At 33.9% G+C, this 20,288-nt stretch overlaps 1 pseudogene; it reads right to left on the minus strand.

The window, feature by feature from the left end:
- Positions 1–3,534: 3,534 nt before the first annotated feature.
- LOC103590219 lies at positions 3,535–4,432 on the minus strand (annotated as a pseudogene).
- Positions 4,433–20,288: the final 15,856 nt, after the last annotated feature.

Consider the following 20,288-nt stretch of genomic DNA (forward strand, 5'->3'; position numbering starts at 1 on the left):
ACTGAAAGAAATTCATAGAATCTACTACTTAGAAAGTTATTGGTAATATTTACCAAATTAAATATGAAAAAGTTTCTTATGTCTTTACTCTCAGTATTCATCCTACACTTTTTTATCGTGTATTGATTGTATCAGCTGAAATAAGCCTATAGTAGTGAAAATCTATATAATTTTAAATTACTTAATCGGGTGCCTTGGCCAATATATCTTTTATTGGTTTTACTATTTAAATTACATTTAGGCTGTCCACACTTTCATATGCCTAATTCATGTACATCTGCTACATATCACTGGGTTCTTCTTTTTTGCATTTTATAAAAGTCTTTCCCAACTCAGCTAGAAATGACCACTTTTTTTGTTGAGAACCTGTGTTCCTGTTTCAATCACAATTTATATAAACATGTATTGGGTGCATTTGTTTACATGATGGGGTCTCCCTAATGGTCTGCAAATTACTTGGAGATAGGAAGAATATAATATTCAAATTTGTATCCCTGAATTCTAACACAGGGGCTAGAACATAGTACACATTACAAATGAATGTTTATTAAGGAGCCAAAGGTGTTGCATTGCTATAAGTACAGCAGAAGAAATGCAGCAGAGCCTGATGGTTGCCTATCAATATCCATTCTTTCCTTCTTCAATTGAAATAGACTATAACAGATTCCTTGGCTGCTGCTAGAAATATATTTCCCACCATCCCTTACTGGTCACATGGAAGAGCTCTGTACAGTTTCTGCTTCATTCACTAAGAGGAAACTGCTACTCTTGACATTCTCTCTCATCCTCCTGCCAGCTGGAAACCTGACCTGTCCATGACTCATCTTCAGCCTAAGTACCTGATTCTCTAGGTTATGGTAGAGCAATAAAAAGGAAGGAATCTGAGTCTTTAATGATCACTAAAACAGAGCTGCCTCCACCCCCACCTCGAGCCTGGAATCTTCACTCATGCTCTTGAAATAGAAAAGATAAATAAATGTCTTTGATCTCTTAGCCAGTGCATTTTACATCTATTTGTTGTAAAAAAAATTAGTATTTATTCTAATTAATAACACACACATTCTGAGAAAAAGTACCAGTATGAAAACCTAAACATGTTAATAAGATATGTTTTAAGATATTTTTAAATGCATAGCTGAGAAGAAACATTATGAGTATGCATGAGTAAACTGAGGACTAAAGCCAGCAGTTTCCCTAGTGATATCTGTGAATCCCTAGGAGCATGGAGCTTTGGTTCTTAGAAACCACATTTATGATACAGGAGACAGGTCATACCAGGCAAAAATTCAGATCACAAAAAACCAAGAGGTGTGAAATAGAAAAAGGTAAAAAATCACTCTAAAAAGAGAGACAGAATTTATTTTCTTTTTGTTACTCTAGGTTCTGGGTTTATGAAATAAAAACAAGACTTCCACACCTCAAATTTTTAACTATAGACATTTGTGTTTTATGGAAATTCTCAATACTGATAAGATGTAAAAAAGCTCAAACTAAAATATAGTTTAATTAACTTAATTGCAGGTTGATAATATGCCCATGTGCCTGGAAAAAGAAACACAAATTATCTTTGAAGATAGACACATTAAATTCAGGCATCAAAAAATTCCTGGAGGGCTGGCCCGGTGGCGCACTGCTACAGTGAGCCACTTGGGAAGCGCGGCGGTGCTCCCGCCGAGGGTTCGGATCCCACATACAGACCGGTTCCCGCTCACTGGCTGAGCGAGGTGCGGGAGCAACACCGAGGGTTGCGATCCCGTTGCTGGTCACGAAAAAAGACAAAAAGGAAAAAAAAAATTCCTGGAGCTCAATTTCTAATGACCATGGGCTCATGCAATAAGAAATGAGAACATACATATGAAAAAAAGCCCCCATAAGGAAGAATAAAAAAAAGTGAGAATCAGACATTCAAATACTACACATAGTGTGATTCTTCAATACAGAATATAAAATGCTTATGTTTAATAAATCTAAAAATAATATATTTAAGAAAGAAATATATTATTATTTTTAAATATGCTTGATTAGTCAAGCAAATTTATAAAAGATCCAAGTAGAACTTTCAGAACTGAACATTATAAAAACTGAAATTAGATATTTAGAAGATTGGGTAAACAGCAAGTTAGAAACATCTGAAGAATAAACTAAAACAGCATTGATAAAATTAGAATGCAGAGAGGGGGAGACAAAGAGAAAAATATCTGAAAGAGGTTAAGACATATGAAGGATGGTGTGTGATGTGTGTAATAAATTTAAATGAAATTCTGGGAGAAAATGGAGACATTAAGGAAGGAGCAATATTTAAAATAATGGCTGAAATTTTTTCAGAATTGATGGAAAACACCAATCAGATTTACTAAAACTGAAACCCCATGCAGACTAACCAGCATGAAACCAGAAAGTCCCAAACATAAATTAAGATCTTCCCCAAAAAAGAGAGATAAAAACATATTTTGTTTATTTAGAAATGAGAGCTAACTTCTTTACATCAATAGTGTAAGCCAGAAGACAGTGGGATAAGTATCCTCAAAGTGCTAAGATGTAATAATTATCAACTTAGAATTTTTCACCCTAATGTTTTTCACATTAGCATTCAATAATGGCTATGGTATAAAGATATATTCAGATACAAACTAGCTTACTATTCAAAGAGTACTTTGGGAAAAATGAAGGCCTGATAACACAAGAAAAAATGGTGAACTATAAGAATAATAAACAATATGGAACAATAAAGAATGTAGAAATAAAGGCCACATAATCATAATATTGTCTATTTTGTGTTTTGTTACTACAGGTGGGAAAGGAGAGGGGAGGGAGAATAGGGAGCAATTGGGTAAGACAAAATGTAATTACTGTTTGTAATGATGAACATGCAAATAATCATGATCATCACATGCTATACACAAATACTGATAGTCAACTCTGTACCCCATGAATATGTATAAATAAAAATTAAAAAATTAAAAAGATGATTCTCAGGTACTTGACAATAACAATAGCAAAAATACAGAGAGGGCAATTGGATTTAAAGCTTTCAAAGACCATTTTTTGACAAGCGCAAAAGACGAAGACATGAAAAACGTTTAGAACTTGTTAACTATATGTGTTAAAATTCTCAGAGTAACTAAATATAGAGCAATAGAAATAAAGTGTAAAACTTTTAAAGAACACCTAGAAAAATAACTTGGATTGATGTCTCTTAAACCAATCCAAACGAAATCAAGAATGTGAAAAAAAAAAAAAGTAAAAAGAAATACATTTTTTTCACATAAGGAAGTATTTATTTGAGGTTTAACATGAAATCATAACATGAATAAAAACAAATCCACATTGAGTCATAACACAGACAACAAGGGACAAAGTCAAAACAAGAAACACTAATTGGCAGCTATGTACAGTGGGACACAGTTGTGTCTTTTACACTAGGAAAATCTTTTACAAAATAATCATCTCAGATCAACAGAAGACCAGTCTTCATTGTCATCCTGCAAGATGAGTTACTTCAGCACCTCCTCCTGTTTTCTCCAATGTCCTCCTTTAGGATGGCTGGTAATTGTTTTGGAGATTGACACCCTCTAGAGAGGCTTTGCCATAAGTGCTGTTGGCCACTGTAGTCTGCATATCCCTGTCCATATCCATAGTTCCCATAGTTATACCCAGTATAATCATATCTGCAACAGCCACTATAGTTTTGATCACCACCATAGGCACTATTGTAATTTCCATATTCTTGACCATAATAGTTATTAAATCCTTGGTTCCAGTCTTGGCCCTGACCTCAGCCTTGACCCCTAGTACGACCTCATCCACCACTTCAACACCTCTTCCTCCTTTTTGTTGTTGCTGTTGCTGCCTATATACCTTTTGGGTTGGGCAACTTTGATTTCACACTTCCCAGTACCAATTTGATGACATCTGCTTTTAACAGTTTCTTTACTGGCTTTTCATCTGTATATGTGATAAAACAAAATACTCTTCTTTCATGTGTTTTTGTATCCATGGGAAGGTCAATATTTTCAATCTCTCCAAAGGCTCCAAAGTATTCTTCAAACTGTTGTTTGGAAGAATATGGGCTCAATCCACCCACAAAAACCTTTTTGTGGGGTTCTTTCCCTTTTAAAGCTTTGGCCCTATTGGAGTCTGTTAATTTGCCATCTAGTTTGTGTTCTTTCAGTTCCAAAACCTTATCAACACTAGCAGCATCTTTGAAAAGCATCAATCCAAATCCTCTTGATCTTCCAGTGACTGGATATGTTTTAATTGTGCAGTCTACAACTTCCCAAAATTGAGACAGATATTAAGCCAGATCTTTCTTGCTCATATCCCAGCTCAAGCCTCCCATGATCATTTTACTTTCATCCTGCTGATTCTTGCTTGCATCGATCTTGGATCCCTCTGCCAATTCCTTTATGTTGCTGTACTCGTTCCTGTCCTCCACTGCAGTGGAGGGGGTTTGCTGGCACACAGTCCCAGTTGCAGCAGTAGTGGCTTCGGGGTGTTGTATGGAGCTGGATTTAAAATGGCAGTGGAAGAGATCAAAAAACACTTTGAGGAAGAACATACAAATAAAGTGGTATAAATCCAAATTTCAAGTAATGTAATCAATTTTAATGAATGAAACCCTTTAGTTAAAAGACAAAGATTTTATGAGTAGGGAAAAAATTCCACATATCTATTGCTTATATGAGACACATTTAAAATGATAAATATATTGAATACAAAATTATGTGAAATATATACAGAGCTAATATTAATCAACAAAACCTAGTAGCTATGTGTAAGGAAAGTAGAAAAAGTTTAGTCGGGATCTCTTGCCTCACATCTGTTACAAATGGGCAAGATCCAGCCCATTCACTAGAAACAAGTTATAAAAGTAGTGTAACAGCGCATGCGTATCAATTTACTGACTCAGCGTGATTGTTGTAATCATGTGATGCTTTGCTTGTGGCTGCTGTTGTGTACTAAAAGTATAAAGGTAACTACTCTGAACTGCTGGTCAGCAGAGCATGGAGGTTCAGTGGAGCAGAGCCAGAGTTCCTCTCTGAGAATAAAGCATGTCTGTGAAGCTCGTATCTGGAGAATAAGGTATGTTTACCTTACATAAAGCTACCAGAATCCTCTTTTGATTACCTGACTCACGACCTGCACAGGAAATGGCAGAAGGATCTGAGATTCCTGCCTGAAACTATGTCAATATCAGACAAAATAAAGTTTTGGGAAAACTAAATTTACGGTAAAATTACTATACATAGGCAGACCTTTCACAAAAAAATCAAATGTGAAAAATCAATCAAAATATGAAAAGATTTTAGTAATCAGGAAAATACAAATTTAAACCACAATGAAATAAGTGCTCACAAGCAAAGTAATACACTAGCAAAGTAATAAGGTCTGATAATGCCATTATTTTTGAGGATACAGAGAAGCAGATTTTTTGAGGGAAAGTAGATTGATATCTCCACTTTGTAAAACAATTGGGAATTATCTAACAAAGTAGAACATGAACATACCTCATGTCTCATCAATTACATTCTATTTATTCTAGAGAAATGTATACACTTGTGCAATACAGGACATTTAAAGACCCTACTCTATATTTCTTATAATAGCAACTGTTAGGCATACAAACTCTCAAATGTCCATTGACAGAAGACTAAATAAATACACTATAGGTGTTTTTTACTGTGGAACACATTAGAGCAGTGAAAATAAATAAAAGGTGAGGTACAGGTATCACCTTGGATAGAGCAAGAATTTAATTATTAATCTATAAACAAATTGCAAAGAAATACCATATTATTCCATGCTTGCATGTTAAAAAATTAAAAAGTCAATAAGATATAAGTGAAAGTGTAATAAGAATTTGAATAAAGGAAAGGAATAATAGTAGAAAGTTAATATTGGTTACTTCAGGAGAAGAGGGAGGAAAGAGATGAAAATGGAGACTGGCACATGGTAAATATGATAAATTAATATATAATATTTATAATGTTCACTTTTTCATGTGGGATGTTGAATATGTTCGTTTTCTTATTTTCTTTAAATCATACATGTACCTATATTTACATGCTCTTTTTGTGTTTAATATATTCACTAATAAATGTTTTTAAATAGTTAATACATACATATATAAATACTGAATAATTAAAAGAATAAAGGATAAGTCAGAATGTTGATGGGAGGATATGTCTCAAACTGTCCTCAAGAAAGCTAACACTATGTCTCGTGTATGGGCTTGGGGAAGAGAATTATGACTTAGAAGCCCTTTCCTACTGGGTATCTTCGTGGCCTTGACAGGATGTTTCTCCAGTACTGATTTCTGCTCTTAATGTGGTATCAGTACATTTTGATCTGGTAGCATGCTGAGGATGCCACTTTTCCTGCAGTCTGATCACTCTCTCCCTATTGACTATCATGTTCCAAGTCACAAAAAGTTTAGCTAAAGTCTTATGAATGAAAAGCAACATTAACAACAATAAAGCAATATCAAATTTGAAGTTATAACTTTTAAAAAGCTTTGACAAAAATAAACATGTTAAGAATATAGAGAAATGTAAAACCTTCTTAGAAAAACACATTGCTTTTGGCAATTCAAGTAAGCAATTATCTCGCAAAATAAAATTTTAAAATGACATTTTAAAGGAGTTCTTCCAATAGAATATCTTTTCCCTTTTACAACTGCTTAATTGTAGTTTTGGATGGACAGTTAGGCATTTAAAATTGAAGGTAAGTAAGTTCATGAAACTAATTACACTCACAGCCATTTTTTTAACATACAATTTTATACTAGTAAGTGATTCAGAGGATAAAAAGTACTTGGTAACAAATACATATAAAAATTCTAATAAAGCAAAATTTCCTGTGGGCCCCTGTGTCTGTCATGCAGAGGTACGGATAAAAAATGTAGGGACTCAGGATGTTTCTCTTTTTTTTCCCCACTTTAGAAATATACTTAAATGTAGAGTGCTGATTTCCTAGTCTCTACCACAATTTTTGAACTATACCGATACAAAATAAGATACTAAATTAACAAATTACATATATAATTTTGTGTTGACTGAGATAAAAAATGTAGGGACTCAGGATGTTTCTCTTTTTTTTTTCCCACTTTAGAAATATACTTAAATGTAGAGTGCTGATTTCCTAGTCTCTACCACAATTTTTGATCTATACCGATACAAAATAAGATACTAAATTAACAAATTACATATATAATTTTGTGTTGACTGAGTTTCCAAACATGCTTACATTGAAAATAATGGACATTTGAACGGTTCTTTAAGAATGCTATCATATTCATCTCCATATACCACTAAGAACTAACCTTATTCACTTGCTTCTGTTAGGTACTCAATAAAATTTATTAGATTAATCATCTACACACTCACCTATAGTATTAGTATTTTACGTAAGTTTACTTTAGTGAATAGTACACTAATACAAACACAGAAATAAAAATTATAATTTACTTGTTAATTCAAATAAGTGAAGAATTGAATGAGAAATGCTCAAAAAATGGAAACCATTATTGTATTGCTATGAACCTAAACACCTGTTTCCTTTAACATGTAGTCGTTAAGTACTTACTGTTTCAGGTGCTGTGAAAATTACAAAGGCTGATAACACATAGAACTTGACTTTAACATGCTTTCTAATTTGAGAGAGAAAAAGTGAAAATAAGCAAATATATAAAATAAGTACAATTGACCATATCAAACTTGTTTAAAGTAATTAAGTACTTTAAACAAGTACTAATGTGGTACAGAGACCTGTGGTTATCTGATTTCAGTTGAGTGGAGCTCAGGGGCCTACAAAAATTTTGAATACTATATAGTCAAATAAAATGTCTAACTCAATAATCCACGTACATTAAAGCATTAGTATAACAGTGCTATTGGTTTGATTAAAACAAGCATTTGTGAATATATTTTGGTGAATATATTTGAGCATATTCTGAAAAGTACAAATGAATAAATAAAATTACTCACAATTTCACTACCACAAAATAATCACATTTCATTGTCTTTCATTGAAAACTTTGTTCTATGCCTATAGATCTTTCTAGCATTAACATATACAGTTTTATATCCACAATTTCTTCTTATTATTACATTTTGAGAAATTCTCATCTTCCTATACAGTGCAGTATTTTTACACGTGCCCTTCATATTCAAGTAAGGGAAGGATTGGGTAAAGTTTTCTAAGCCCATCGTTTACTTGAATAATTACTGTTCTGCCTATTTGGATCTAGACAAGACATATGGCCTTAGTTTTTGTTGTTTTTTACAATCTATTTTTATTTTGGCTATATATATATGATATAAAATTTTCCATCTTAATCATTTTTATGTATACGTTAATTACATTTACCATGTTGTGCAACTATCACAACTGTATATTTTCCAATTTTTTTCATCATTTCAAACAGAAACTCTACTCCCATTAAACAATAACCCCCCCATTTCCTTTACCCTCAGCCCCAGCCCTATAGTCTATTTTCTGTCTCTATGAAATAGCCTATTCTAGGTATTTTCTATAGATAGAATCACACAGAATTTTCCTTTTGTATCTGGATTAACTTAGCATTAATTTTTAAAAATTCATACATGTTGTATCAAAACTCCAGTCTTATCTATGCCTGAATAATATTCCATTGTATGTATATACTACCTTTTGTTTGTCATTCATCTGTCATTCATTGGTGGATAGTTTTTGTTTGGTTTGTTTTCCTATTATAGCTACTGTGACTAATACTGTTATGAACATGGGCATACAGATACTGTTTCAGCCCATCTTTCCACTTTCTTTGAGTATATACCTTGGAGTGAAATTGCTGGGTCATATGGGAATTCCATTTTAGCTTTTTAATAAATCTCCAAATTGTTCTCATAGTGGTTGTACTGCTTTACATTCCCACCTGCAATTTGTAAGGGTGTCAATTTCTCCACATCTTCACCATCACTTTTATTTTCCATAATTTTTATTATAGCCATCCTCATAGGTGTGAGATAGTATCTCATTATAATTTTGATTTGCATGTCTCTAATGACTAATGATGTCGAGCATCTTCTCTTGTGCTCATGGGTCATTTGTATATCTCCTAATTTAGTTTTCAATACTTAGGATACATGTAATGCTTGTAGAGCAGCAGGCTTGATGTTACAAGTAATTCTGTTATCACTGTCCAAGGCAGTCTTATGCAAATTGTAGTTTACCTTTATATATGTGTATAGTTTTTTCTCCATATATGTATGCACATGTTTACATATGTCTATGGGTACATAAATGTGTATGTGTATGTGTGTACATATATATATACACACATGCACACACATGTCTAAAGGTATAAATACACATATGTGTGCTCATATATACATAAATAATTATTTAAAGATATTTAATATCAGAATTCTAAATATAGGTACATAAGAGTATGATATAAATGAGCAGAACCGAGAAAGGGTGAGGGTGCCAAACTGTTTCTCTATCTTTTTAGGATCATCTTTCTATTCTAATTCATTGAGAACAAAATGAACTGGATAATCTAAAGACAGGGTTTTAAATATATACTAAAATGATAATTTAAAGGAAATTTCCCAAAGAAATAGTGGTCAATTAAATTGTAAAATTCATCACAACTGACAATTTCTTTACTCTGAATTGTCAAGACTATTTCAATAAAACATTTTAGATGTAGATCAAATACATCTGTCTACAACCATTTTAACCTAAAAATCTTCCAAATCCCTTATCTTACAGTTATAAAAAAAAAGTGGGGCCTAAACTGTTAAATACTTTACAGAGCTGGATGTGAATCAAGATTTCTTGGTAGTACATGTAGAGTAAAGAAGGTGTCTTATCCACCTTCCATAAGTGTCATGGATGTACTTGTTTCTTATTGTATTAATTTCCCACTGCTGTCATACAAAATTGCTACAAAATTAGAGGCTTAAGCAACACAAATATATTACTTTGAAGTTCTCTAAGTTAGAATTTTGACATGGGTCTCAATGGGTTAAAATCATGACGTCAACAAGCCTGTGTTCCTCACTGAAGAATCTGGGAAAGGACCTACTTCCAGGTCATTGAGGCTGTTAGTAGAATTCATTCCATGGGGATATGGGACTGAGGCCTCTTGTTTCCTGACACCTGTTGGCTGCGAGTTGCTCTGTTTCTAGAGGTGCTCCACATTCCTTGGCTTATGGTCGTCTTCCTCCATATTCAAAGCCATTAGTGGTAGGTGGAGCCCCTTTCATACTCTGAATCTCTCTGATCTCCTTTTCTGTCTCCTCTCTCCCCTAATTTCCTTCTCTGCTGCATTTCTCTGACTGTGACGTTGATGTTAGTACCAAATTAACAAGACTTATTTTCTGGGACAAGTTCACATTTTTACACACCTGGTGAACTATTTCTTTTTATTATAATCCTCTCAATGTAGAAGCCAATTTATGATATAATTCCCCCCAAATATTTTGGTTTTAAATTTTTCTTTCAATTTGTCTGTCTTGAGTTAAGTAAAACTCAAATCAATGAAGTATTGTATCAATGAAAACACAGCTTTTAAACACTGTCTTTCATTTTCCAAGTATAAGAAGTCTTTATTTTGCTTTTGAATGCTTTCTACTATGTACTGACATTCAAAATTAATATGGTTTGAAGATTGGTGCTGCTTAAAATATGTGTATGGAGATAAGCTTTTATCTGGGCTAATTTGGAGATTTTAGAAAATAGAAATTTTAATAAAAGTAAAGGCATTACAATATTGATGCTGTTTATGATAATGTCTTTTCATTCTACACAAAATCCCTGGCAATCTCATCTGTATCCATGACTTCAATGATCGCATAAAAGCCTTAGATAGGCAAAGACCATAGATTTCTACTCTGTGTTCAAAATCCAGCAATAAGCTTCCTAATAGGCTATTCCATCTGAGTGTCCCACAGGCACATAAGATGTCATCCTTTCACATCCCTGACTTTAGGTAGAGCACTATCATCTGGCCAGTTAACTAATCCAAAAACTTAGAATTCTTCCTAGATTTTTGCTTTGGGACTTTCGTGCCGTCCATTCCTCCTTTAGGAAGCCACACTCAAAGTGACAGTGGTAGGACCATGAATGAAGAGAACCTGTGCTGCCATCATGGGGAGAGTGTGTGATCCAGAGCAGCTAGTAAGTCCCCAGTGGTTAGTCCAAGTGCAGAAGAAGTCCCTAGTTAATCGATATAGCATAGGATACAGGATAATAATTTTTACACTGGAAACACCAGTTGTAAAGTGGGTGTAAAAACCTGAGAATAAAGCCTAGACTTTGAAAATACAGCTGAGGCATCTAGAGAGTCATGCTGACGTGGATTTCACTTAGGCCAAAAGCCAAATCCAGCGTATAGAATTCCCACTTAAAAGAAATAGTAAATGCCTTTTATTTCTTATGCAGGTAGGAAATAGGTTTCTTGAACTTGTCACCAAACAATCTTTAAATGCAGACCCATGTCCAAGTAATCATGAATTGTAAATCTTAACTATCTCTCAGATCCTGGTTCTCTTATCTGATTGTTTAGCCTCCTTACTCTACCTGGTCTTTTGCCTTTTTCACCTCCTGCTAGTCCCTCTGCACACTATCCTCTACATTTCACACATCTCTGTTTTCGGTAGGGCAAAATCTAAGTACTGGTACATGAGACTGCCTGCTCCCATAACTTCGCCTGACTGCTGGACAATTCTTTTCCTTCCTGCTAACTCTTTCCCACACTATTTAAATCACAGTGAAAATAGACTAAACTCTTTCCTTTGGCCTCCCATCATGCATGCTTTTGCAGGAGTGGTTCATTTTGTTTGTGATGTTCTTACGCTCCTGCACATCCACCTGGTGAGCAGCTCCCCATACAATGAAAATCCTCTGTAGAAGATTCACTTTTTCCCCTACGTAATCTTACTTGCTCTGTAGCTCTGCAGACTCCCACTGAACTTTGCATATCCTTCTGTATAGTAACTATTTCTATGCCTTTATGATGATTACAAATATGGATTGAGTATGTTTACCCTTTGTATCCTGTAGCACCTAATGGGCATTCAAAAATAAACTGAATAAATTAATCAACTGTATAAAGGCCCAACTTTCTTTATTTTTATTTATTTATTTATTTATTTTTAAAAGATGACCGGTAAGGGGATCTTAACCCCTGACTTGGTGTTGTCAGCAAGACGCTCTCCCAAGTGAGCTAACCGGCCATCACTATACAGGGATCCGAACCCGTGGCCTTGTTGTTATCAGCACCACACTCTCCTAAGTGAGTCACGGGCCAGCCCCAAAGGCCCAACTTTCTAATAAAATAATTTGTGCTGGATTCTAAATAAATCATGGAATTAAAATTGAATGCTTATTTGTATAAAGGGGATTTCTGCAAGATTAAGATAGGAGGCAGATTTGACCTTACAAAATTTAATAAAATGCAGTCTGCAATACAGCAAAATCCCTGACTTCAAAAGTTAAAAAAAACAGATTCAAGGTTAAGATTTCCACATTACTCCCTGTCTGACCTTAGGCAATCTTTTAATCTCTGTGAGTATTAATTTCCTAAATGGAAAAAAAGGATAAGATTTCTGCCCTACTTACAATAAGGTTAGTGTTGTAAAAAGAGATAAATGTGGTGAAGTCACAGGGAAATCTGGACAGAATTACACAAATATAAGGTCTTAGTACATTACGGAGATGGAAATTTAACATACTATAATGTATCAAACCAAGAAATGCCTAGTGATTCCTTAAGAAAATATGTGGAAAATATAAGTCAAATAAGTGAAGATAGTGAAAAATAGATGCATTTTAACTACAAGGTGATAAAACTAAATTTTCCTAAGCATTAAATTTGGAGGTACAATGAATGCCTTTTAAGTTGTTTTTTGGGGTTCTTTCTTGGCATAAATATTAGAAAAGCATTTCTGGGACTGTAAGCTATCTGAAATACTACAAAGACTTTCTTCCAATGTTCATCCGTTAGCTGGTGGAAAACACAGATCTCTTACATTCCTATAATATTCATTTGTTAAAAGTCACTTGGATTCTTTGAAATATCAAGTCTTGCTAAGGAACAACCAAGCCTCCATAAATATTTATTTTTAATACTTGGCTTTTATGCATTATATGAAAATATTTCATAAACACTTTCACTGCAACAAACTTGAAATAATTTAGGACCACATAGAAAGTGCAGGAAAGATATAAAAAAATCAAGAAAATAAAAGAATATCATATAATGTAAGTAAACATGACACTAAAATTTAGCTAGCAGACATCAAAACTTAATTTTTATTCAGTATTTAGTCTCTACAATCTGATATTTTACAAATAATTTTTGATTTAAAGTCAGAAGAAAAATTGATTATTAAAAATATAAATGGGTTTTAATGATAACCCATGAATCAGTACTGGTGATATTAGTTATGGCAGCACCTTTTTAACATGACATCCAGCTGAAAACAAATATAACTTGTTATCTAAAAATTATTCTGTCATGTTTGTGTTTCTGTTTTCAAACAAAGTAAAAAGGTAATGCTTACCTTTGGCAGAGGTAGGAGGTTAAAATAAAGTGCAATTAAAGCAACAAATCTCGTTAAAAATTCCATGTACCAATATATCATTAACAAATTGTATGAACTAAATCATCGTTACCACTCTGATATCTTTCTAGTACTCTATACATATATCTAGAAGATCTGGGCTTCAGTATCTGTTAAATCAATATTAATTGTGATTGGGTAAAAGCTTTGATGTTTCTCAACCAGGAAATCCTCACCTAAAAGGTAAGTAAAACATAAACTTCAAAGTGTTATATTAAAACAGATAACACATTCACACATATAATTAACTTTGAAAGCACTTTAATAATGAAAGATGGCTTTGTTATAATGACTTCTTTAAGCTTTTGTGTCTGTTTCTGGGTGATGTTTTTCAGTGGTGCCATAGTTAGCTCCTTCAAAGATACGATAGAAATCATCTGGGCATGATAGAAATCTTATGGAAAAATGAATGGAATTGCTGTAGCAGCTATATTTTAACTTTTTTTCCTGCTTATTCATCATCAGCTTTTTTCTATATCTACATTCGAAATCTTTGTCCCCCCACTGAGTTTTGTTCAGTTAATCATCAATTAGAATATACTGTGTGCCAGGAAATATCTTAAGTCCCAGAGAACATTAAGAAAGTGGGGGGGGAGGGGGAAGAAAAAAAAAAAAACCTTATCTGTAACTTATACAGGAAATAACCATTAATTAAAAATCACACAAATAAATGTTAAATTACAACTATAATCAATATATGTATATAACTATCAAATAAAATTTTATTTCTAATGGAATCAGAACTGGTTAGAAAGATTAGGGAAGGATTTCTTAGGTTTGATTATTAGAGCTGAGATTTACAAAACGTCTAGCAATTACATAGGTGAAAAGGCGTGGGTGGTCAAGAAGAGTGTTCCATATAGAAAGAACAACGTGTGCAGGCTTCCGGAGCCAGGGAAAGCTGTGTTGCATCTATGAACTGAAGAACCTTGTGACTGGAGTGTGGCAAACAAAAGGAAAGCCAGTACAAAGGGAGAAGGTTTTACTCTATTACAGTCCTTTATACTATTCTAACTCAGAAATATCTAATTCCAGGCAACCAATTTCTACAAGTCATTCATTTTGTGTCAGTCATTCGACTTCATTTCTTGGGTACAATGGTTCAGTCGTGTTCCGTACATGTTGTATATCAGTTACAGCTCAGTATTAGACCCTGAGTGACTTCCATAACTTTTGGACCAAAAAGGGAAACAAAGGCCTATTCACAGTCTCTTCATGCCCTCTCTTCAGTGCCAGAGCACATACTCCATTTAGGAGTGCCAGCGTGCATATGCCATTTAGGATTTCTTGGCCCTATATCATCCTCGTGAGAGTACATTTTTGCCAGACAAAAATTTCTTTTCTTAGAAATTTCATTTCCTAAACACAGTAAAGATTTCTCTGCCTGTCTCTACAAAGAGTAAAAAGCAAAAATGGCAAACTTTTCTCTCCAAGAATGCTTTTGACTGTACTTGCAGCAGGTGTTCCAAAGTACGTTTTGCTTTGATGTAGGCATAATCTACACAACTACCAGAAACCCTCCTATGTCCTACACATTGCAAGTTTTAGTAAATTGGATCAGATCCTTGAAACCAACTAGTTCTAAGTGAAGGCCTGTAGATTCTTGTTATCCATAGAGGCAGTGTTCTTTTTTTCATTATAGGGAAAGAGTATACAATGGAAAGTAGTACACTTGCTCACTTGTATATTTAGCTTCACCCACTGGAGAAATATGACAATGATTCTGAGTTCTAGTAGGTTTAAGAGATTGTGCTTATTAAGAAACAGCCAACTGCATGATCTTTGATGACTTCCCATTAAAGTCCATCGTGCTTTTAAGTTTACATCTTACTTGACTTCCAACCATACCATGAATAGCATTTCAAGTTAGATCTATACCTGGTACTAAATTAATTTTAAACATAAATCATGAAGTATGCAAAATTCTTCTTTAGATTTTAGATCCTTTGATGGTACTCCCTTCTTTCTTCTGAAGCCTTAGAACTGATGTTGCTCCTTAATAAACTCATTACATTTGGTAATTTTTGAATTCCATCATTCCTTGTATATTTATTGATAGAATATCTTCTATAAGGAAAAGCTTTTCTCTTCACTTAGTTCAGAATGGGTTCATTGATTCTTATTTTATTCAATGAATTATAATTCTTTAATATCATTACTTATCTTGACTCTCAAATTGTCCCAGATTTGGCCAACGGGAGCTCCTTTAAGTGGCCTCTGTGCCCTTTGTCATATCCTCATTAAGCCCTGAATACGACCTTACTTTCTGGCACTACAAATATTTCTAGGCATATCTTTTACCTTTCCTGCCCCAAGCCTGGAATGTCCTGATTCTCAAAATAACAATTGATTTAGGCAAACATCATTAATGAATACTAAAACTAGTGGTGAAAGTTTGAGGAGTAACAGGATATTGACATGGTCTCAAAGCTCTCCCTGCAAGCATCCTACCAGAAGATGCTCTGATTACAGTGGAAAAAACAGTAACTTTACAATGAAGAAAACTGGCAGACATCATCTTAATAAAGTAATCAAAGCTGGGCCATCACCAGAGACAAACATATCAAAATCATGTACCTGCTAATATGATAGACCATGAATGTAATACTTTCCAAAAACATACATAAGCACATTCTAACTATCAGGAAAAATCAAATAAACTACTCATAAAAGTATATTATATGAGATAACCGGGCTGCTCTTTGAAAATGTCAGTTACATGACATAAAAAAAGACCGAAAAACTGTTGTAGATTAATGAGACTAAAAGGACATGACAATATAATATAATACATAATCTGGAAATTATTTTGCTTAAAAGAGCATTATTGAACAGTTGTCAAATCTGATTAAACACTGAAGGTTATATATTATTTCATTATTGTTAATTTTATGACTATGATAACTGGACTAAAATTATATTAAAGAGTGTCTCAATTTTAGAAAATAGACAATAAACTATTTAGTAGACAATAGGACTGTAACTTCCTTTCAAATGATTTTAAAAAATGATCTATCTTGAGAGTAAGTAAAAATATTAAAATTTGGGAAATCTAGGTAAAGAGCATACACAAATTTCTTGTACTACTGGTGCAATTTTTCATAAGTCTGAAATTGAATATTGTATAACTATAATCAGAGGTAAAATATAAAGAAAAATACTTAAAGTCAATATTTTTGAAAAGTGTAATTGCTACTTGCAATAATATGTACTATGAAGTTGAGCATCCTAAAAGTGTTCTTTGTTGTTTTTTTTTTTTCCTTTAAATAAGTAACAGTCCCCAAAGGTAGCTAATCATTAATTCATTAAATATTTTTATAATTCTATTGATTGTGAGCAATTCACTTAAATTTTATGTGGCTTTAGTTGAAACAATATTGAAATTTTGGGAAGATAAAAAACGATGTTTCACAAATTCAGAAAACAAAATAATTTAACCAGGTGATAAATTAAAACATGAAGGAAACAGAGAAGAAATCACTACCTACTAACTGATTCCAGCAACTTACTGACATTAGCAGAAACAAGGAGCTCAGAAGAACTTTTGCTATTAATTATTTACAGCTCAAGGTTGCAAGGCTTTACAAAAAAGAACTTAAGATCAATTTAAATCAGGTCATATTTCTCATTATATTTTATTCCTGTACTAATGATGGGCATATTTTTTTTATTTTTCATACTTACCTTCTATCTCTACATTTGTTGGGCCCTAATGGGCACTGATGTTTCTCTCCAGAGTAGTTTGGTCAAAAAACCACTGCTAAACTTTAACAGTGATTTAGAATTTTTAAAAATATATTAGAAAAATATATTTTTTTTTCCTGTACAGTTTTGAATATTTTCTCTATGCATTGCTAGTCATGAAGTAAAGACTGCAAGTTAACACCCCCATAGTTTGTAGTTTGGTAAATAATTGAATGATTTTTCCACCTACCATTTGGTATAGCAAGGTATATGAGAGGACGTTTATTTTTTAAGGAGTTCTTAGAAAACTTAAGAAATTAAAAAAAAAAAAAGGTAACCAATATTGTACCAAAGGTAATTATAATGGTTCACCTATTACTAAAGTTAAATTGTATATATATCACTTGTAATGGCTCAAAATATATTTTGAGTTTTATTTTCTTTGGTAGCAATGTATATAATAAACATGAATATATTCTGTTTAATGTGACTGGCTACTTTTCGTAGGCTATTTTCCCTCTGTACACATTTAAATATTAATTAACTAATCCCAATTTCTATAGAATACAATTCATAAATATGTTTTTGCCCTGAAATTACATGAGCATGAAGTTTCCTAAGATTTATGTAAATTGAACCATTTTCTAGAACCTTGGCTCCATTTGATTAGCTTTATGTTTTTTGTTTTGTTTTAATTTTTAAGCATATGTCACTTGAGGTAACTGAAAAAATGCTATATTATTATTGAAATTAGTGTTCAAATTCAAACCGAAATGTGTTTATTAAGTTCATTTTGTATTTTACTCTGTAAGTTAAGTGGTATAAAACCTTTCTCAAGGTTTTTCTGAAGTTATTTCCCAGTTTCCTTCTAATTTGATTAGATTGGGCCAAACTGTTTTGTAATAAACCCAGTGAGGAAATACTCTGTGTTTTCCCAGTATTCTTTGTCTTTGCCATACTGTTCGACACATTTTATCTCCCCTCCATTTTCACAATCATGCTTTGTTAGGTTTTTCTTGCTGGGGAATTCTACAGTCATCCAGTCAATCTGTAGGAACTGTTTTATAGCATCAATCAGGCCAATGTTGGCTTATAATTCAGAACCACACTAATGAGGATTCTACTCAGAGTCTATTAAGGTTTACTGATAGAATTTTCTGGAAATAGCAACACATGATATACCATGGAACTTAAGGTGGACAAGAAATTATATAAAGAGAATGAGAAGAGTAAAAATTAAAAATCAGTGGAATCAATGTACCAGCTGTTTATAAAATCTCTAAGTGTTGTTAAAATATATTTAAGAGGGTAGTGAGATGGAAAGAAATTGGAAAATGAGGTTAGAAAATTGTGATTTCAGAGTTGATGCACAAGTTTAATTAGCAGTAATTTTCTGGGCATGGCAGTGGGAGAGGTAACTAAGCAAGAGTAGTGAGTAAGTTATTGGGAAATGATGTAGTCATAGACAACAAATTTAAGATATTATATAGGGGCCAACCCCGTGGCACGCTCAGAGAGTGCGGCGCTGGGAGCACAGCAGCGCTCCCGCCGCGGGTTCGGATCCTATGTAGGGATGGCTGGTGTGCTCACTGGCTGAGCACGGTGCAGGCGACACCAAGCCAAGGGTTGCAATCCCCTTACCAGTCACAAAAAAAAAAAAAAGACCAAAAAAAAGATATTATATAGACCATTGGAATCTGATGTCCTTGGATATTGCTATGGTTTAAATGTACCCCCCAAAGTTCATGTGTAGAAACTTAATCCCTAATGCAACAGTGTTGGGAGGTGGGATCTTTAAGACATAATTAGGTCATGAGGTCAGAGCCCTCATGCATGAATTAATGTCAACATAATGGGTTGGGTTAGTTAATCAAGGAACGGGTTCCTGTTAAAAAGGATGAATTTGGACCCATTCCTCTCTGTCAAGTGTGTTTGCTGTCTGGCCCTTCCAACTTCTGCCAAGAAAGCCCTTGACATTGGACTTCTCAGCTTCCAGAACTCTAAGAAATTATATTTTTTCTTTACAAATTACCCAGCCTGTGGTATTCTGTTATAGCAACGCAAACAGACTAAAACAGGAATTAAGAGAAAAGTGACACTGCAACAGTATCTATGACTCAGAAACAGGATGTCCAAATTTTGTTCCATAACTAAAAGTTCTTTTTCCTGAGAGCTCCCAAAGTCCTGGGAAAACTGGAGCAGTTGGTCACCTCAGGTGAATGAGATATGAGACCAGGAGCAAAGAAATTAGCAACTTCATAAAGAGCAAAGATTTGTAGAAAAAAGAAAAGTGTGATTTTCAGTAAGTGGCAATGAAAATGAAAGTGAAATTTTCTCTGTCATATGCTTTATTTGAAAGGAAAAAATAAATAAATAAACCCTACCTTGAGAAGGCCAGTGAAGCAGTTTTTGCAGAGGATAATGAGGGTTAGTTAAGGCAAGGCTGTATAGGGATGCTCTGTGACAGTTTTGAGGGTAAAAGTGATTGTGCTACAAGAGCAGAAGTTGATAAATCCATGGTGCAAGGGATTTGGGGAGAGAAAAGTGGATGGAGGACTGAAAGAGTCAATGGATTTTTGGAAAACTGTGGAGTTTAGGTTCAGATGATATATAATGTTCAAACTGATATATTATGACTTTGATGGTGACTGAGATAAACAGAGAGAAGCAATGGAATGTACTATTGTTTCTTTAGAAAGACAGACATAAAACTATGGTCTGAAATGTCTTATTTAGTAGTATGTTGGTTGGCGGGCTTCTACTTTTTAAGCTGCACAAGGCTTTTTTTCAGGGTTATCGAGAGAGTTCCCTCCAACTTCCCAAGGTGGCGTGACTGAGATGAGAGGAGCTGTCCCCTGAGGCAGCTGCCTCAGTGTTGCTGCAGTAGTCCTTCCTTGCTCTGACCTACATCTACCACGTGGGCTAAAGTTCACCTGCTAAGATGTAGCCTGCTTACCTTGTATGCAGCATTGTACTTCCAGTGGATTCCCA

Source organism: Galeopterus variegatus, unplaced genomic scaffold (genome assembly GCF_000696425.1).
Source record: "Galeopterus variegatus unplaced genomic scaffold, G_variegatus-3.0.2 Scaffold782, whole genome shotgun sequence".
NCBI classification, from domain to species: domain Eukaryota; kingdom Metazoa; phylum Chordata; class Mammalia; order Dermoptera; family Cynocephalidae; genus Galeopterus; species Galeopterus variegatus.